The sequence below is a fragment of the Talpa occidentalis genome, unplaced genomic scaffold (assembly GCF_014898055.3).
Source record: "Talpa occidentalis isolate TD23 unplaced genomic scaffold, MPIMG_talOcc4v2.1 talOcc4.13, whole genome shotgun sequence".
Taxonomy (NCBI): Eukaryota; Metazoa; Chordata; class Mammalia; order Eulipotyphla; family Talpidae; genus Talpa; species Talpa occidentalis.
The window spans coordinates 17,281,087-17,302,344 of record NW_023601322.1 but is presented as its reverse complement, the minus strand read 5'-3'; the positions used below and the strand labels follow the sequence as shown (position 1 = coordinate 17,302,344).

The window sequence follows — 21,258 nt, the reverse complement described above, 5'->3', positions numbered from 1 at the left end:
ATCAATGGAACGGGGTAGAGAACCCAGAAACGGACCTGACCAAATATGCACAATTGACTTTTGACAAAGGTTCAAAAGCAATTCAATGAAGAAAAGATCTTTTTTTTTCACCAAATGGTGATGGAGAAACTGGACCTACACTGACCAAAAAAAAAAAAAAAAAAAAAAAAAAGCAAGATGTTTTCAGCCGCAATGTCAAAAGCATGATCCATAAATGGAAAATTTAATCAATTGGATTTCATCAAAATTAAAAGTATTTGCTATGGGGAAGCCCCTGCTAAGAGGATGAAACTGTTGGGGAGAAAACATTTGCAACCCACATATCTGATAAGAACTAATACCTCAAATTTATCAAGAATTCTCAAAACAGCAGTAAGAAAATACCCAATCAATCCAACTAGAGAATGGGCAAAGGACACAGCGCCTCACTGAGGAACAACATATGAAAAGATGTTCAGCTTCACTTTTCATTAGAAAAACTAAACTACTGAGGAGAATGTGACGACACACCAGAACTGGTCAAAGAAAAGTGACGTCATATGCTAGTGGAGATGAGAAAACGGGCTGTAAAATGGTGCGTTTTAGAAGACACTGTTTAAAAAAAAGCATGCAACTACCAACAGGCCATCCGTGGTGCTCCTGGGCACTTACTCCAGAGAACTGAAACTTAATGGGGCAGCTCAGGGCAGGGTAGGGGGTGCCCGTGACCCCTATGATCCCCTCTGGTGGTCCACAGCACAGACCCCCGCCCGTTCTGTGTGAAGCAGCCTGCAGCCTGCTCAGAGCCCCCTTCCTTACCTCATTCATCTGCCGTGTTGCACTGTTGCTTGTTGAGCCCCGGCGGGATATGGGGTGTCTACACTGCATGATCCATACAAGACATCTAGCCCCTGGTGCCGTCTTGGGGATCCCCAGTCAGATGTGTTGAGTGAGCTGGTTTCCCTCTCAGTTCTGTGCTGCTTTCTTACCACACTGGTCTGTAAGCTTCAGACACATCTGGGGAGAACATGCTCTGTGGGGCTGTTGCTCCAGGTGTGGGCCCCAGGGAACAGGTCTCCTTGAGGCTGCGAGTCTCCTCGAGGCTGAGGGAAGGGGCAGCGCACGCTTCCTACTAGGTGACCGCTCTCCGGTGCCAGGCCTCTTCTCAGAAGTCCCTGGATGACGGAGGACCCCTCTTGCTTCTGAGCTTCTGGCTTCATCAACCCAGTCTAGCGCCTGTGTGATACTCTCTCTCTTGTTACCTCTTGTTTCAGGGAGCCCGCACAAGCATTATGTTCAGAGTATGAATTCCTTGAGGAGGAGGTTTCTCTAGGAAGCAAAGAAACCAACTCTGGCTCACTGAAGCAGAGAAGGAATGCACTAAAAGGACAGCAAGGAGTAGTGCAATTACAGGGCGAGATGCGCTGGACGGGAGAGTCACCTGGCAGGTGTGGTCGCTGGGTTTGGCAGGGCGGGCTCTGCCCACGCTGGGCTCTGATGTGGTTGCTGCCTCTGGAACCTTGAGGCCACTGCCCCTCCCACAGCCCACGTCTTCTCTCAGTAGCCTGCAAAGAAAACCCTGGGTCAGGTGTAGGGTGACTAGGTGCTGTGTCCTGGCTGTGAGAGGCTGTGAGAGCCCAGATAGGCCCCTGTGGTGTGGAAGTGCTGGGTGGGGGTGGGCGCTGCCTGCTAGCGCAGGTGCCAAACAAGGCCGGGTGTTGAATGGGATTTCCTGGGTGTAATCAGTGGGTTGCTCCCAACTTGTGATGGAGCTGTGACTCAGCCAAACTCTTGACCAGGAATAACCCACAAAATAATAGTTGGTGCATGTATCTCTGTCACACTTTCTACTTTTCAATGTAATTGGTTCTTTATGGAACCAGCCTACCCAGAGACACTTATGAATGTCCGAACCTGGTATTTTGGTAAAACATCAACTCCAGTGAACTGTGACAATTGAAATGTATCAATACGTTAATGTTTTTCATTTTTGTAACTTATTTTATTCAACCAGTGTTGTTGAGTTTGCCTAATTAATGCGTATTTTCACCTTTTTCTGGATAAAGTTCTGTATCAGTATTACCTGTTGAGCAATTTTTCTCCCGGTCTGCCTTTTATGTTCTTAATAATATTTTTCACATGTGCTGTCTGTGTTCTAGGAAGTCTTTGCCGATCTCATCATCATAAAGATGTTCTCCTTTGTTTTCTTTTAGAACTTTTATAGTTTGAATTTTTACCTGTAGGTGGAGGATACATGTCAAGTGAAGTTTGATGTGTGCTGGGAGGTCAAGGTCAAGGTCAAGGTTTTTTGCGTAAGAAAGAATTTTTTCTTTGTTAATTTAAAAAAAAAATTTTTTTGAGATAACATTGCTTTACAATACTGTGTATTTTTCAAGGTAGGCTCACAGACTTAAAGATGTGTTCAATTACTTAGGCGCCATTTATTGAAAAGTCTTTGTGTTTCATCCATTAAATTACTCCGGAATTTATCTCCAAAATGAATTGCCTGAGTCACTTTCCAGTGAGAAACCTGACAACGTGACCTCAGCCAGTGAACAAGGCTCACATCAACAGCCACGAGGCGCATCGCTGCTCTGCATGGATAGGTGATGAAATTGGCACTTCAAGTCTTAAATCTTCCTCCCAGTCCTATTCCCAGATGAGGCTCATCCTTCAAACTACCAGTGCTCCTCAAAATTGCCAGAGAAAGTCTTAGAAACAGCCAAGAGGCACGTAAAGGGACATGGTGTTCTGGACAGGCTCCTGGAACAGAAAAGTGACATTGAATAAAGACTAAGGACATTTGAATAAAATATGGACTTTAGTTAATAATAATGTATCGATATCATTTCATTAATTGTAACGAATGTACCATGCTGATGTTAAAAGCCCTCCATTGCTTTGTTGTGATTATTGTTCTGCCAATTATCTTTTAAGAAATTGAAAAAAAATCCTGTATTATAATCTACACTTAACCATTTCTAGTGGTTTTCCCTTATACCTGAAGAATATCCTTAACATTGCTTATAACACTGGCCTGCTGGTGATATGATCTTGGCTTTTATTTGTTTGAAGAAGTTTTGCCTTTATTTCTGAAAATTCTACTCAGTAAAGAATTCTGGACTGACAGATTTCTTCTGTCAACACTTTAGTGAAGAGGTCATTCCATTGTTTTGTGAGTATAGAGGAACTTCGGTGTGAGCAGAGAGAATTTATCACTAAGATAAGTAGGACCTGGACTGTGGTCTGCAGAGCATGGGTTCACCTCTCCTAAGCAAAACAAAACCAAAAAATTTCGGGCTGGACGTGGCCTTTTTAATTCCTGTCTTAGGAACTGGAATAGGAAACTCAATCTTCATTGCCAAGCTATAAATATGACCTCCAAAAACAACTTTCCCTCTAAGCAGGACCACCTTCCAAAGGATCATAAGACCCAGCCAGAGAAACCACCTGCCCATCTGTACGCTAGTAATCCAGGATCCCCAGGGAATAACGAGGGCCAGAGGCCACAAGGAGAAACTAGAATTCTTGCCATCGCCAGCACATCATGGTTCAGGCATCACACTTGGCGCCTCAATCATAGGTAGGGTCGCCTTTCTAAATTCCCTCTTAGACTTGAACCTTGCAACTATTCCCATTTGGAACTATTTCTGGATTATTTGGAACTATTTCTGGTACTATTCAGTGCCATTGGACTATCTGCATATTCCTTTGCTATTACCCCAGTATTAAATTTCAGTAGCTTTATGGATTAATGTATATTATGATTTAATATATAGTATAGTAATAATATAAGATAATATATTAAAAAATCTCTGAATATTTAATAATATATTTTAAATCTTATAGGGTAGTTCATTTTTACTTTAAAAGCTCCAAACACACAAAGTATAACATTAGAGCCCTCTTTGCTGTGCCCCTCCCACCTCATTCTCCTCCCCAAAGTTAACTCTTCAGAGATATTTTAGATTCTTCTTTCTGTTCTTTTCTCAATGCATCCACTATGATATGTTCATGCTTGTACGTGTCATTTATTTTCTGTTCACAAAGGTGGAGTCATAATACAGCATTTCATCAGTTGTAAGATGCCATGAAAAATAACAAGCGCCACATACTTAACCAAGAGGAGAATATACCAACAGGTAAGTGATGATGGAATGCATTCTTTTTTTAAAAAAAAGATTATTTATTTATGCATACATGAACTGGGGTACAGGCCAGAGGTGTAAGGGGTGAGAAGATTCACCAGAGACAGAGTGGGGAACAGAACAGGCAGACTGACTGAAATACACTGCTGAGGGGAGCAGAGGGCGAGACAGGTGAGGTCTGCTGTGCCATGTGGTTTAGCTCCCTGGCCCAGGATCGAACTCATGTCACAGTGGCTGGTGATAGCTTGATAGCACTGAGATTTTAACCCCTGAGCCACCAGGGAGGCCCAGCAATGCATTCTTATTAAATTTTTATTTTACATTTATTGAAAAAATTGGCTTAGTCTTATTTATACAGTCTTTTTTGGGTATTTCATGTTCTTACATTAAAAGGGTTAATAAAATAAGTTGGCTCAGGGTGTTTGCTAAAGTCTTTGAATATACAGAATCTGACTCTTCTGCACCCCTGCTGACCCCAGAGAGGGTTTCACCCACCGGATCCTTCCCATCACCACAAACCTGGAGACTCAACATGTCTTAAAAGACTCCTTCATGACTGCCTCAGGGGGTTTCTTTCAAGTTGCTAACACCCATTCTGCAGTTTTTGATGCCAGCACTTTCTTGATCTTACCAGAAGTTCAGAGAAAAACTTCAGACAAAAAATAGGATTCATGTTTCCTTGTGAACTAGTCTTTGGATGGTGCGCTCTCTGAAATGTTAAGGGTTCACACCTACTCAGTCAGAGTAGTTATGTCTTGATTGGCACAGGGTCAGAGGCTTTTCAAACATGCCATTGATTCTAAGATGACATTTGATTTTCAGGGATGTTAAATGTAACAAGATGTGTATCTCAGGATCTATTGAAAAGTCTATGTTAATACCGTTCTGCAACTTCCTATTCTCATCTAGTGTTATGTGTGGAGATCGCTTCATATTAGTCTGTACAGGCCTGCCGTGGTTTTTTAAGTATTATTATTTGTTTTAGACCTGCTTTATTTTAAATATGAAAGCTGCATATTCTTCAGTATGGATCTACCACTAATTCTGTAACCACTGTTCTATTACAGTTATCTAACATGTCTGTAAATAGCATAAAAATGCTACAATAGCTCTTTCATGGACCTATAAATATTTCTTTAGGATAGATATGCAGCAGTGAATTGTTGGAATGAAAAGTGTAAGTGAAATTATATAGAAGTTGCTGGAGATGCAACAATGAGTAACCTCAGGGCTGACTGGTGCCAACACCCCTGAGCCAGGACACACAGGCCTCTGGGTGTCCGCAGGTGCTGATCTAGCAAACCCACCGAGATTTCTAGTGCAGCAGAGTTTCCATCTTGGGCAGTGGGGGTGGGAATTTCTTGCCTTGCTCCCCCTCCTGTCTGACTGGTCCTTTTTACTTGTCCTCAATGTCGGTATCAGGAAAGTCCTGGGAGGTGACTGGCTAACTCCTCCTGCCCTGACCTGTCCTGGCTGGATGCGCAGATTCGCCCTCATCCTGCCCCTCAGCCCCTCAGGCAGCTCTTTGCATATGGGCGCTCTGGCTCAGTGAGTCCTTGAGGACAGGGGTCCTGGCCTGGCCCAGAACTCACATCTCCCTGGAGAAACCAGCTTGCCAGGGCACAGTCAGCCCCTTCCACTCCCGGCGGGCCGCCAACCTCAACCCATGGACAGCCAGCCCGAGTCTGCCAGCACAGAGCCCGGCTCCTGGGCACACATTACATGTCTGAAATGAATGAATGAAAAAGCACAAGCACAAACAAGGTGAGTCAGAAGAGCAGAAACTTATTCTCACAGTTGTGGAGGCCAGAAGTTCAAATTCAAGCTGCAGGCGCAACCGTGCTCCCTCTGCAAGCTGTAGGGAAGGGTCACCTTTTCTGCTCTGCCCATTTAAACATGTTAAGTGTCCCTGGGAAGGCCTTCCTGCTTTGCAGTCCCAGCAAATGTGTCCATCGTCCCTCACCTTTGCCCTCAGTGGATGTTGAACTGAACTGTGGAGGCCAGAAGTTCTCATTCAAGCTGCAAGCTGAGCCGTGCTCCCTCTGAAACCTGTAGGGAAGGGTCCTCCCCCGCCTCTTCCAGCATCTGCCAAAATCCCGGTGGTCCTTGCTTGTGGGTGCCTCGCTCCCACCTGTTTCCCCATGGCCTCTCCCTGTGTCACCTTGGATTAGGGGCCCCCCCTACCTTAACCACAGCTGCAAGACCCTATTTTCAAATAGGTCACATGGACAGGTACCAGGGGTTAAGACTAGCACATGTTTTGGGGGGACACAATTCAGTCTTAACAACTGTTAAGGAAAATTGACTTGTGGTCTGACTTTCAATTAAAATGAAAAACCCTGGGTTGTCACTGCAAGCAAAAGGTCAGCTACGTTTATGGGGCGGTGTTGCCTTACACACTACGAAGATGGACTTGTCTCACCCGTGACGTCTTTTTATTAGCCCATTGGTGACGCTTTTGTGGTCATGGAAACGACTGTTTACTCCAGGCTTAAGTACTTGCATTTCTCTCTTTTTCAAGTTAGGCGTTAAAATGGACTATTAACTTGGAATAGAGCCTCTCCCTCCCGGGCTGTGGCAAGAAGCATTCTAATGTCAAAATAAGTTAAGCTGACTTCGCATTTTTCCTGAAGTCCAGACTCCTTTCCTTAGTCCCTAAGCTCTGTCACAGTCCAGCCACTACTCTCTTGTCCTGCCCCTCCTCTGTCACACACTCGTGGGGCTCTCTGTGTCGTTGCTGCCCTTCCCACAAAAGCCCCTTGGACTGCCACATCCACATCTGTGTGGTGTCATTGCTGGCCTGCCCATCCCATGTCTAGTTCTTCCTGTGGAATTTCCCCACCCCATCTTCAGTTCAAGTTCAAAGATCACCTCCCCTGGAAGCCTTCCCTGATCTAGCTTCTTTGTCAGGAGGCTGGGATTCCTGGTTGGCCTTCAGGTTGAGGCACTTTGACCTGAAGTAAATGTATGTCTCTCTGTCCCCTGACCCCACTGCTACTAACAGAAATGGAGATACTGTAGAAGTCATTTCATAAAGAGATAGTTGGCGAGGTTTACTTGGGAGAGAGACTTCCAGGCAGTCCTGTGCCTAAAGCTTCCTTCAACTGCTAAGATTCAGTCAGATTATAAACTGTTTGTAGAAACTATACCTGGGTTTCTTTGGAGGCCCCCCACACATACATAACCTGTGCCTAGCACAGACCAGTGCTCAGATACAACCTCCTGTCAGTGTGAGGGGTCTCTTTTTTGCACCCTTTTCAGGTGGTGTGGTAGACAGAATTCCAAGGTGGCCCCTAAGATTTCCTGCACCCATGTATCCCTGCCCTGAATAATCCCTAAGACTGAAGATGAGGCACTTGCAGCTGTGATTAGGCTGTGTCATACAGCAGAGTTGACCTTAATGCAGGGAGCTTTTCTGGGCCCTTTTTTTTTTGTGTGTGTGGGATCCTCGCCGGTGGCCGGGAACGAACTGGCGCTGCAGAGGCCATGGGCAGCCCCGCAGCCCAGCACTCAACCGCTGCACCACGAGGGGAGGCCCCGGCCCTTTTTTAAGCTGGTCAGAGAAGAAGTTCAAGAGTTCAAAGAGTGAGAGGCATTTCTTGCAGGTTCTTCCAGAGCCGAGATGGAGGGGCCACATGACAAGGACCTGAGAGAGGCCTGTGGGTGCTGAGAGGAGTCCCCAGCCAACAGCTCACAAGATGATGGGGACCTCAGCCCCACAAGCACGAGGAGCAGCTCATTCCCACCCCTGAGCAAGCGTAGAGCAGCTCTGCCCTGGCCCGGCCTCAGGAGATGTAACTGGCCACACATGTCCCACAGCCTCCTGGGACGCTGAGCAGGGGAGCCACCAAGACAGGACTCCTGGCCCACAGAAACCGAGCTAGTGAACGTGTGTTACTTGAACCTGCTCTGCGTGTGGAGAACTGTCACACAACAGGAAAAACTAACACAGGTGGTCATCACCTGGCGCCTCCCTGGACAGGGAGCTCCGTGCTAAGAGACTGGACACACCTTCTCACCAACTGGAGTAGAAAAGCAGTGAGGAGAAAGTTGCCTGAAGCCAGAAGATTGGAAATTGCTGGTATTGGCTCAGAGATGCAGATATTTCCCAGTGATGAACCACAGTAATGAGCCCAGAAGTAAACATACATGTATGAAATTTTTACTGTTGATAAAAGAGGCACAATGTAAGAAAAAAAATAGATTAATTAAAAAAGGGCACATCACAAAATAAACTCGAGCATTAATGATGGTTTATGTAATCAGTGGCACTGAATCCATTAGATAACCCTCTGGAAAAATTAAAGTTAGATGACTCCACCTCATACCATCTATAAATTACAGCTAGATTGTGTGACTAAAATAAGTAGCTACAGAACCATACACTCTGTAAAACATTACCATGTTACACAACTGGAGAACAATTCTGAGTAATCTCTGAATGGGGAAGGTTTTCTTTAGCAAAACAGAAAGCACACTTTTCGGCTTTCAGCTCGGAGGAGGCCAAGGTGCAACTTTCTTCGGTCGTCCCGAATCCGGGTTCATCTGACACCAGCCGCCTCCACCATGCCGCCTAAGTTCGATCCCAACGAAGTCAAAGTCATATACCTGCGGTGCACCGGTGGGGAAGTCGGTGCCACGTCTGCCCTGGCCCCCAAGATTGGACCCCCGGGTCTGTCTCCAAAAAAAGTTGGTGATGACATTGCCAAGGCAGCTGGTGATTGGAAGGGGCTGAGGATAACTGTGAAACTCACCATTCAAAACAGACAGGCCCAGATTGAGGTGGTACCTTCAGCCTCTGCCCTCATCATCAAAGCTCTCAAGGAACCAGCGAGGGACCGGAAGAAGCAGAAGAACATTAAGCACAGAGGGAATATCATGTTCGACAAGATTGTCAGCATAGCCCGGCAGATGCGGCACCGATCTTAAGCTAGAGAACTCTCTGGCACCATTAAAGAGATCCTCGGTACCGCCCAGTCCGTGGGCAGCAACGTTGATGGCCACCACCCTCACGACATCATCGATGACATCAACAGCAGCGCAGTGGAGTGCCCTGCCAGTTAAGGAAAATCACAATAAAGGATCATTTGCCAGTGGAAAAAAAAAAACAAACAGAAAGCACAGAAGCTGTAAAGGAAATTACTGAGCAATTTTTGACTACATATGTTCAAAACTTCAATTAGACATCGCCACTAATGACAAAATGAAAAGCAAGAATCTGGTTGGGAGAATTTGTTTACACATACATCACAGGCAAAGGATACATCTCCAGGGTATATGGAAATCTGGGAAATGTAAAAATTACAAACAACTAGATGAGAGGCAGGCAATTTACGAGAACGTGAGTGGATCATCAACACGTGAAAATCTTACCTCGCTAGTAACTAGAGTCACTGTGAGACAGAATTCTTACTCCGGCGGCGTCAGCCCCCTTCTAAATTGACAACATCCACTGAGGGCAAAGGTGAGGGACGATGGACACATTTGCCGGGACTGCAAAGCAGGAAGGCCTTCCCAGGGACACTTAACATGTTTAAATGGGCAGAGCAGAAAAGGTGACCCTTCCCTACAGCTTGCAGAGGGAGCACGGTTGCGCCTGCAGCTTGAATTTGAACTTCTGGCCTCCACAACTGTGAGAATAAGTTTCTGCTCTTCTGACTCACCTTGTTTGTGCTTGTGCTTTTTCATTCATTCATTTCAGACATGTAATGTGTGCCCAGGAGCCGGGCTCTGCGCTGGCAGACTTGGGCTGGCTGTCCATGGGTTGAGGTTGGCGGCCCGCCAGGAGTGGAAGGGGCTGACTGTGCCCTGGCAAGCTGGTTTCTCCAGGGAGATGTGAGTTCTGGGCCAGGCCAGGACCCCTGTCCTCAAGGACTCACTGAGCCAGAGCGCCCATATGCAAAGAGCTGCCTGAGGGGCTGAGGGGCAGGATGAGGGCGAATCTGCGCATCCAGCCAGGACAGGTCAGGGCAGGAGGAGTTAGCCAGTCACCTCCCAGGACTTCCCTGATACCGACATTGAGGACAAGTAAAAAGGACCAGTCAGACAGGAGGGGGAGCAAGGCAGGAAATTCCTGCCCCCACAGCCCAAGATGGAAACTCTGCTGCACTAGAAATCTCGGTGGGTTTGCTAGATCAGCACCTGCGGACACCCAGAGTGTCCTGGCTCAGGTGAGTTGGCACCAGTCAGGCCTGAGGTTACTCACTGTTGCATCTCTGGGAACTTCTATAACTTCCGAGAACGTCTATAACTTACTTAGTTTTCAGTTTCTTTATCTGTCAACTCTTAACAAACAGGTTTAATGTGAGGAACATGTGGCAAAGCTGTAGATAAAGCATCTGACTGTGCTCAGCTCTTATCACATTCATGATCACCACCCCGTAGTGCCTGTTCTCACTGTCATTAGCGGGGCGTCAGTGGCAAGTGAGGGGCCCTCCCCTGGCTGCTGGGCCCCTGGGCCCCAGCAGACTTGCCTCCAGCCTGGGCAGGCTTGTCCCCAAGCTGAAGGGGGTGGGGGAGCGCTGTCCCGGAGCAAGGGGGCGCTGAGGGGGCGCCCGGAGGCCCCTGGGCAGCACCGGGATGCTGAGTCAGGAGCCCCACGGAGCAGAGACGGGCCCGGAGGCGTCTGTCCGTGGCTGGCTTCGGGGCTGACCACCAGGTGTCGCCATTGCCCCGCGAAGGCGGCGGGATGTTGGGTCCTTGCCTGGCCGGGTCCAGGCCTGGCTCCCCCGGCGCGCCCCGAATCAGGCCGGGCCGGCTGGGGTCGTCTCGGTGGTCGGGCAGCGCGAGGGCGGAGGCCTGTGCAGAGAGCGCCTGCAGCGCCTGCGGCCCGACCAGACCCTCAGCGAGGCTTCCTGACACCTGCATTTCAGCAGATGCAGGGACTTGACTGAGGTGGTGCAGGGCCTGCTGGAGGGGTGCCCGTGGCAGCCGCCTGTGTCTGAAAGGTCGCGGAGTCCGAGTGCCCTGCGGGCCCCGGGCCAAGCTCGCTGGGCGCCTGCAACTTGCAGGGACTGGGCTCAGCGTCAGAAGGGTAGTTGTACTCCCCACCCAGCAGGCGCTCTCAGAGAACCCCTGTTATGAAAGGGGTGGGGGAACCCCCAGCATAGAGACTTTCAGTTCACAGAGGAGATTAAAGAGCCATGCCCAGGAGGCATGGAACTAACAGCAGCAGCAGCAGCAGCAGCCAACACTGAGCGAGCAGTGCCAAGTGTCAGTGCTGTTCTGCGCACAGTTCCCGTTATGACTCATTTAATCGTCACAAAAAACGGTAGACGGTGACAACACTTTTACAGATAAGGAAAGGGAGGCGCAGAGAACTTAAGTCTCCCCAGTCTCATTTTCCTGAAAATTCAACAGTGGTAAAATGCCTCACTGTACATTATTTCATGGAAATAGCAGGCAATTTTATGATATTTAAATTAGGGGTGAGACCAGGGAAAAACAAATTTTTTTTAAAGATTTATTTATTTATGCATACAAGAACGGGGTTACAGGCCAGAGGTGTGGGGGGGGGGGTGAGAGGATTCACCAGAAACAGAGTGGGGAGCAGAACAGGCGGACTGACTGAAGTACACTGCTGAGGGGAGCAGCGGGTGAGTCAGGAGAGGTCTGCTGCACCATGCGGTAGCTCCCTGGCCGGGGATTGAACTCGTGCTGCAGAGGCTGCTGATAGCTTCATAGTGCTGAGACTTAACCCCTTGCACCACCAGTGAGACCCCTGTCTCAAAAGATTTAGATGCTGGAGCCTGGGAAGGAAAAGACTGAGGAAATGACTGTAGGGAGAGAGTCAGGATTCAGGTGAGGCCACAGGCTGTGGATGAAAACCTGGGCAGAAGGTGGAGGGCAGGAGAGCAGGACTTCAGGCCCAGGGGAATGCTGGGGCCCAGTGCTGGCTCTTCCACCTAAAAGCATGGCCTTTGTCCATCTGTCCATCTGTGCCTCAGCTTCCCCATCTGTACATGGGGGTAGTCAGAACCCTGAGCCCTCTGTCCTGAGGGTTAAAGGAGTTAGTGAATATGAATCACTCAGCCCAGCGCTGCTCTGTTGTCAGGGTCTGGAAGCCGACTTAGTATTTGCCTTTTGCGATGCAAACTTAGAGAATTAGGGAATACAAGCAGGCAGGGCCTACGGGGACAAGCAGCTGAATGTCTCTTCGTGAGGAAATGTGTCTGGAGAGCTGCTCCTCTGCTGCACCTGAGTGGAGGCCCCAGTCTGGGCCCCGTGCCCACCACCTGCCAGCGCCTTTCATTGCCAGGTGCAGCTAAGGAAGACCTGTTTCCATGGCATTCCTTGGAGTCTGAGTCTTGCTCACAGCACAGCACCTGGGTGGGGCCATTTGGCTGGCCTCTGCATCAGTGAGGCCAATTCAAAACAGCTTAAGCAAAATAACAATAAGCGCCTGGTGCTTTCCAGGCACGAGTGAGTGGGGCCTGATTCCAGGACACCGTCTCTCCTGGCATTTCTTCCGGGGACTTCATTCTCCGCCAGGCTGTCTTCATGGGCGCTGAGAGTGAACACCAGCAACCGTAAGCTCGCCTTCTCCTCAAGTTTTAAAATATAGGCTTTGTTATTATTCAGATACAGTGGGCAACTATGCTGCTGACATTCCCAGCAGGACGGACAGGTTGTGCCAGGCAGGGCCAGCAGGGAAGCACCAGGGCCCCTCAGGAGGCAGAGGGGGCAGGAGGAAAGCTGGAGCAAGGACTTTTATGAAGGTGTTCATGAGAAGGAATGGGTGGGCATCATAAGCAGGTGTAGAATTGGCTATTTTGGATGCTCTTAGTTGTCTGATCCCTGGACCTGGGGTCATTGGGGCCGGGGGTAGTGGCTCAGAGGGTAAAGAGCTAATAAAGAAGGTGGGTTGGGGGGGAGGGTGTGAACACTGATCCCTTAGTTTGCATTTGAAAGGCGCTGTTGCTGGAAGATCGTTTGCTACCTCTAGGAACTGCCTAGGTGGGGAGGGCAGTCCCTCCAGCGTCAGATTTCAAAGCATCAGAAATACAGGAAATAAAAAACAAGGCTCTGATTGGCCCCCTTATTTCATCTGCTCAACACCTAATGCTCACTAGAGGCAGGGAGACCGGATCTCTCCTGCCAAGGTCTTTCATCGCTGGTGGGAATGTAAAATGGCACCGACTCTGAACATGGTTTTTAGTTTTACAAAACCCTAAGCAGACTCGCGCCATGTGATCCAGCAAGGACACAGAGATCGGAGCCGTGGCCACACAGAAACTTGCACGGGAGTGTTCCTAACAGCTTTATTTATAACAGTTTCCAAAAGCCAATCTCAAAATGTCACACATACTATGATTCCATTTATATGACAATCTTGAAATGCCAAATGAGAAAGATGGAGAAGAGGTGACTGGTGAGGGGGTTCAGGGGCTGGTAGTGGGAGGTGCTGGCAGCTCTGTCTTGCCTGGGGAGGTCTCTGGGGAGGCTGCCCATGTGAAATAGCATGGCTCCCACGTGGACTCTGCCAAGGTCAGTTTCCTAGCTTTGGCGTGGTACCACAGTGATGTAGGATGCAACCTGGGGCGGCAGGGGTACTGGGTGAAGGGTACCTGGGATTTCTCTGTTCTATTTTTGCAACTTCCTGTGGGTCTATAATGACTCTGAACAAAAAGTAAACAGGTCTTAACACTTAGCTCTGAGGGGAAAACCAAAAATCTGGGGGCTCAGGCAGTGTTATGTTACAGTTTTGGCGGAGATGTGCTGCTGCTGGGGTCTCCATTCGTTTGCGTTTTGGGAGGAGAAATGTTTTGTTCTCTGCTTTGATCTCTGTTTTGTTCTCTGCTCAACCCCAGATGCAGCCATGATTGTGTTGAGTGTTACCTTTTGGGGGAACCGAGCTGGGGAGGCAGGTGGAGCCCACCTCTTTTTCCTGTGGCGAGGAGACCGCGCGCCTGTGTCTCTAGAAATGAGAAAGTTGGTGGGACTTTGTGCTTCTGACCAAAATGAATCCTACCTGGGGAATGTTATGATGATCAGTGAAACAACTGGGAGACAATTTCATGTGCCTGTTGATTGTGTCCGTATATAAACACGGAAAGCAGAGGAACAGAAATTGGGGAAATAAACACAAACGGATCTATCTAGGCTTTTATAGCAGCTTTTCAACTATTCGTGATGTTGTGATATTTTATGTATTTTAAATTTCATTTTATTTTTTAAATACTTGCTTTGAGACAGCTCTTGCACCTTGACCCCCGGCAAGCACTTTTGTTAGCTGCTGTGCATCCTTCCATGCTTGCTCGATGTAAATCCAAGTAAGCTTGAATAATATTCTTATTTTCTTTAGTCCAGCCTAAAAGTTGTGTACTAGGGCCTCCCCGATGGTACAAGGGATAAGTCTCAGCACTATCAAGCTTTCGGAAGCCACTGCAACATGACTTCGATCCCCGGCCAGGGAGCTACCCACATGGCACGGCAGACCTCTCCTGACTTGCCCGCTGCTCTCCTCAGCAGTGTACTTCAGTCAGTCTGCCTGTTCTGCTCCCCACTCTGTCTCTGGTGAATCCTCTCACCCCCAAACCTCTAGCCTGGACCCCAGCTCTTGTATGCATAAATAAATAAATCTTTAAAAAGAAAAAAAGTTGTGTACTAAATACAGTTTCTGCTCCTTTTTTCCACTCAGCAATTGTTCCCAATCCATGCAGGGTACCTTTTCTTTTCCTAAACAAATAAGTAAAAAGGTGGAAAAAACAAGCAAACTGCAGCGTGAGTGCTGTGCTGGCCAAGGAGCTCACAGACCGAATCCTGCCCTTTGGGCACCTGGTGAAATGGATGATCCTGTCCTTTGCCATTTACCCAGCATGCCTTGCTCCCTGTCCAGGCGATCAGACGAGCATGATGCGGTTTCCACGTTGGCTCATTTTTGGAGGGACAGATAGGATGGGTTTCTGCCAGCTGCCAGGGCACCTACCTGTTGTGCTTTGTCACTTACTGTCCTGCTCCCCCCACCTCCACCAAAAGAGATTACTTTTAACAATCTAACAGCCTTGCTTATAACTAAAGCTCACTGCCCTCTTTCCCGCCCCGCCTGTCTGCTCATTTTGTACAAGAAGCAACCCAGAGTTCTCCTGGACAATAGAACTTCCAAGCTCTTCATTTGGGGAACTGAGAGGTGCTCCTGGCTCCGGGGTAGGGGGCCTGCCTGTTCGCCAGGGCACGGGGCCCACACAGCAGGCCTTGCTGGGACTCTGCCTGCTCCAGAGCTGGAGGTGTCTGTGTGGCTGGCCCCACACACTGAGAGACAGGATGGGGTTCCCTGGCAATCAGGGACTGTGGGTGGGCTGATGGCGGGGCAGGCCACAACATGCAGGCTGGATGTGTGCTCGGCGGTTGTTTCCTGCCCCAGGAAGCTGCATCTTTCTCCTTCCTCATCCTGGATGTGGTTCCCCAGGACAAACCACGGGGCGGCTGAGCCTGCTGGATCTAGGTACCCCTCGCTGCCTGCCAGAGGTGCGTTATCTGTCCTCGGGGGCAGATGCGCTGCAATGAATCCTGGCGACGTGGTCCTGGCATGGTAGAGCTGGAAAGAAGCCCCAGACCTCAGGATGCCCAGCCCAGGCCCAGCTCCTTGTATCCAGGGGACAGCCGCCTCTTAGCCTCTCACTTTCTTCATGGAAAATGGTGAAAACACTAACTTCCCTTGGGTCATGGGATGAAGCAGAAACAAGTGATAACAGACAGCAAAAAGTCCATGGTGAGTAGGGAGATGATGAGATGGGAGAGCACCTGGGTTAAAAAAAAAATTATTGAAGCACGAATCCTCTCTGCCTAGCTTTTATTTCTTCACCTTTTGATAGAGGGAGGTATGAAAACCTCTTCACTTTCCCCTTAACGCTGCTCTGAGAAAAACTGGAGATCAAGTGGGTTACAGCTGTCAGCTGGCCCTGGTCCCCCCCCCCCCCGGGGAGGGCAGCAGGGCGGGGGCCCTGGGCTGAGGGGGCGACGCAGCGTCCAGGCGTGGAGGGAGGCGGCAGGGCTGCTGTCCGGCGGGAAGACAAGACTCGTGCCTCCACATCTTTTCAGGACAAGTCGGAACCTCTATTTTTATTGATGTTTCCTGATGTTGAAATGTTGGCAAATGATTCAAAAATTGTAAAAGAGCACGGGCCAATCAAAACAGGTCTGAGGGCCAGATGCAGGCCTCGGGCTGCCAGTCCGCTGACCTCAGCCCCAGACCTCTTCAGGGCGCCTGCCGGCCGCTGGCACACACCCAGCCTGTCCCAAGGACCTGCTCCCCAGCTGTCACTGACACGCTGAAATATTCTTTTTGAGGCATGAACACATGAAGAATTTTCTGGAAGTTTTAGTGTCCTTCTTTTCCACTGTTTCACAAGAGCAGCTTGAAATAGCTCACGTGCTTGATGGGACCTCCAGCTACGCCAGTCACTTGTCTCCTGGCCTCGGTCTCATCGTCTGGAAAATGAATGGGTCCAACTAGACACTCATCTAGATCACACACTGGCTCTAGGACTCGTTATTTTGGAAAGGGATTGGAGCGGGAGTTTTTGTAACATGGTATTAAAATGTAATTTTAGGGCCTCCCTGGTTGCACAAGGGGTTAAGCACAGCACTATGAAGCTGTTCGCAGCCTCTGCAGTAGGAGTTGGATCCCCAGCCGGCCAGGGAGCTACCCACACGGCGCAGCAGACCTCTCCTGTCTCGCCCATTGCTCCCCTCAGCAGTGTATTTCTGTCAGTCTGCCTGTTCTGTTCCCCACTCTGTCTCTGGTGAATCCTCTCACCCCCCGCACCTCTGGCCTGTACCCCAGCTCTTGTATACATAAATAAATCTTAAAATAAAATGTAATTTTAATTTCATTGCATGGTTTTAGCAGAGTCTAAAGGCCAGAGTCCAGCAGGAATAGCATGTGAGCTTCAGATGGAGTTTTTTAAATTTTATTTTAGTTTTTTAAAATTGAAGTTATGTTGCTATAACGTTTTACACATTTCAGGTGTGCGTCACTGAAAATCAGCATGTGTACATATTACATTGCATTTAATTCCACTTAAAGTCCCACTCCAGCCTTCACCATACTGGAAGCAGAGCTCTGCAGCACAGGGTGTGGGGCAAGACCAGTTTATTTTGTGCCCAGCCCTAGAAGCTGCTTGTGGGCAGTGAAAGCGGCCGCGGGCGGAGGGTGTTTTACTGCCTGCCACCAGTGGCCCGGCTGGGACTCAGGCTGCAGAGGCAGCAGAGATGACAGTGCTGATGGTGTTTTATTGTGTCAGTCCCGGCCTAGCAGTGGTTCCCCTACCACGCTGCCCCGGGGCCAGCTTCCCCAGGCGCTGGAGGCAACAGCTAGCTGGGCAGCCCCTGGTTCAGAGCTGCGGGGTGGAGCAGGGGGCCCCACTGGGCCAGTTCCAATGCTGTGGCGCCCTCCAGCTGCAGGCAGTAAAGAGGCCTGTGGGACTGATCAGGTGCGACCTATGAGCTGATTGGGGAACGGTCCAATCAGCCATCGGATTGAAAACGGCCCAATGAGACTTGTAGGTGGGCGACCCTGAAAGAAGATATAGGGCTGGCCTGGTGCCATCTTGGAGCTTGCTCGGCTCTCAAAACTCTTGAAGGGAACGCTGTTCCTGGCCTCCAAAGACAGAAGAAAGAAGCAGCATCTGGTAGCCAACTCTGAAAGAAGAAGAGAAGCCTTAGAGCTTTGCAGAGGCCGGGATCCGCCGCCCTCCGGCCCTGCCGCTCCATTGCCTGAAAAGAGCAACACAAGCTCGGGCCTGGTGTCTCAATGAGCTGTTCTGTGTTGTCGGAGTGAGCCAGCAACTCCCATGAGCTGCACGCTGGCGCGTCTCACACCACTCTGGTGACCAGGTGATCTGCTCTATGCTTCCCAGTGCTGTGGACAGGTGACCAGTGTTCTGGGTCCGGGTCCCCTCTGAGAGCTGTTAACCACTCCTGGCTGTCCAGCACCACCTCCCGGTGCTGCTGCCGCCTGTTGCTGCCCACCCTGACTTTCAGACTGTGGCTGGGGCTGCTGTGGTGTCATCCCAGAGGCCCCACTGGTGAGCACCTGCAGCTGTGGCCAGTTGGAGCCTGGCCCGCTGCTTGCTGCTGTGAGCTCCAGGCCCTCGTTGATGGGACGGCGCCATCTTGGACGAGCCAGCTTTCGTTTGGGACTTCTGGACACTGTGGACATTATCTGGGGTAAGACAGCTGGCCACTCATGGCCTTAGAAATTCTTCATTTCCCGTTTGTTAAACCCCATTGTTGTTGTTCCCTGAGCCTGCGTGGTTTTGCAATTTTGCACACAGATGAGAACCCACAGACAGTGACCTGTCCTCTATTGGGCACTGTCCTTTTGATGATACTGCACCCCGATAGCCCCCCTACACCCACCTTTCGATCGCACTCTCTCCTTTGTCTTGGTTTACCACCCTCTGCCTTCTGGTGACTACGAACTGGTCTTCTAGCCTAAAAGTTTATTCTGTTTCACAGAGCTCACTGTTGTCTTTTATATGCCACATATGAGTGAAATCATGCGGGGTTTGTCTTTCTTGGTCTGACTCACTTCCCTGAGCGTCATCCCTGGCAGGCCATCCGTGTTGCTGCAAATGGCGGGATTTCATCCTTCTGTGGAGCTGATGGTGTTTTATTGTGTCAGTCCGGCCTTTTTTTTTTTAATTAATTAATTTATTTATTTATTTATTTTATTTATACAAGCACTGGGTACAGTCAGAAGCTTGGGAGGGTGAGAGAATCCACCAGAGCCAGAGTGGGGAGCAGAGCAGGCAGAAGGACCGAAGTACACTGCTGAGGGGAGCGGCGGGTGGCAGGAGAGGCCTGCGCTCCATGTGGGACCCTCCTCCGGTGGCCGGGGAGCAGCTGGGGATCGAACTGGCGCGCAGAGGCTGCGGGGAGCTTTGCAACCCAGCGCTCAATCGCTGCGCCACCAGGGAGACCCACCGGCCTTTTAGATTGTTTTCTGTTCCTGGCGATTGTAAATACTGCTGCAATAGCTTGGGGGTACACAGACCCCTTCAAATTAGTCTGTTTTCAGGTAAATGCACAGGTGGGATAACTGGACCATACTGAATTTCTGTCTTAACTTTTGGAGGGATTTTCATGCTGCTTTCCGGAACGGCTCCCCCTTTCATGTTCCCACCAACAGTGTACAGGTTCCCTTCTGTCCACAGCCCTTGTCCTCCGCACTGACTGCTGCTTCTCTTTTGCAAAATGGCTATTCTCACAGGTGGGAGGTAATTGCATATCGTTTTGATTTGCATATGTCTAGTAATAAGAGATAATGACTATCTTTTCATGTACCTCTTGGCCATCTGTATATTTTCTGTGGGATGAATCTATTCAGATCTTTTTTTTTTCGATTTTTGAATTGAGTGGTTTTTTTTCATTGTTGAGTTTTATGAATTCTTTGTATATTTGGATAAGAACCTCTTTTCAAATATGTGTTGTGTAAATATCTTCTCCCATTCAGCAGATGTCTTTCATTTTGATGGAAGTTTCTTTCACTGTGCAGAAGTTTTTAGTTTGATATAGGCCCATTTGTTTGTTTCCCTTGCTGTTGTAGTTGAATCTCCAAAACGATCTCTAAGATTGATGTCCAGGGGGGCGTGTTACTTATGCTTTCTTGTAAGTATTTTATAGTTTCGGATCTTACATCCAAGTCTTTAATCCATATTGAGTTGATTTTTGTGTGTGGTGTGAGATGATGAACTAGTTCACTCTCTGTATGTGGCTGTCCAGTTTTCCCAGCACCAGTTATCAAAGAGACTTTCCTTGCGCCACTGTAAGCTTTGGCTCCTTGGCTCAGATGTAGTTTTAAATTCCCTGATACCCACCCATGTTGATAGGTGACGTTAATTTTAATGATACATTAGATTTAATGCAATTTGTAAAAATATCAGCTCAACATGTGATCAATATAAAAACTATTAAGATATATTTCAGACATTTTCCAGGTCTTGGAAATTCAGTATATTTTGTACTCACAGCGTATCTCCGATGTCCGTATTGGATAGAGCAGCTACCAGGCAAGAAATGGCATTCTCTGAATTTTCAAATGAGTTCCTGGGTCACTTAAGTGGGAATGAGAATTCTGATTTGACAGAAGTGGGTGGGAGCAGTATATATGCTCACCTCTTCTCCCGTAAATTTTTGTTTCCACCAAAAAAAGTCTCCTTACTTTGAGACAATGTGGCATCTCTGTTTACCTGGCAGACACTGCTCTCTGACCCGTGTCAGACAGTGTCATTTCAACCGCATGCCCATCAGCTCTGGGACCAGGTCTGAGCAGGCCAGCCCTACAGAAGAGAGGCAGGGGTCCATTCTGGGACTGGTAGCTGACCAACACCTCTGGCTAGGGTAGGCAGGAACATCTTTCCTGCCCTCTAACCCACCCTGCCAACCCTGAAGGAGCCAGAGGCAGCTGTAAGCTGGAGAAGAAGCTTGAGGGGGTTGGGGGGGGAACAGAGAAAAGCCCCACCAGGACCAGGACCCCTTTAGGAGACAGGTGCCAGCCGCAGCAACCCTGGGTGTGGGGAGTAAACTTCAGCCTGTCATGAAGTTAGGAAGGCATAGATGATTCCACTGGCCTGGGCTTACTCGGCCTATTTTTGTTTCTAAAAGTAATCAGAGGATTTAAAATACTCCAGCAAAACGAATGTGTGTTGGGGGGTGGCTTGTGATGGGAAGATAAAACAGGCGTGTTGATAATTGTTGAAGTGGGTGGTTGGTGACACGGGGTTCGTTATACCGTTTTCTTTGCTGTCGGTCACGTGTGAAAATTTCCACAATGAAAATTTTAAAAGAGTGATCAGAGGACTTTCAAAAATTAGAAGTGAACAGGAGAGGCACAGAAGCTGGTGCCTTTTGGGAAGAGAAGTGAAATAAGAGCCAGCTCCACGGCGGACCTCAAAGGGCACATCATGGACAAAGCTATAAACTCAGGGGCTTGTTTTCCGAGCCCACCCCGGGAGACCACTGCTTGGACACACGGGCTATTTTTACGGGGTGGCTGAATTCTGTGTTCCGGTGGCTGAATTCTGTGTTCCCCTGCGCCAGCCGTCACCTTCCCCATTCCTGGGGACATGATTTTAGCTCCCTCCGCAGGATTCTCCCCACGGGTGCTGGGGCCGCTGTCTCTTTTGGG

General features: G+C 49.0%; 1 pseudogene across 1 annotated transcript; it reads left to right on the top strand.

The window, feature by feature from the left end:
- Positions 1 to 8,587: 8,587 nt before the first annotated feature.
- On the top strand, positions 8,588 to 9,194 carry LOC119243779 (60S ribosomal protein L12-like; annotated as a pseudogene). The gene has a single exon (XR_005124816.2). The product of XR_005124816.2 is annotated as a 60S ribosomal protein L12-like (transcript).
- The last annotated feature ends 12,064 nt before the right edge of the window (positions 9,195 to 21,258 follow it).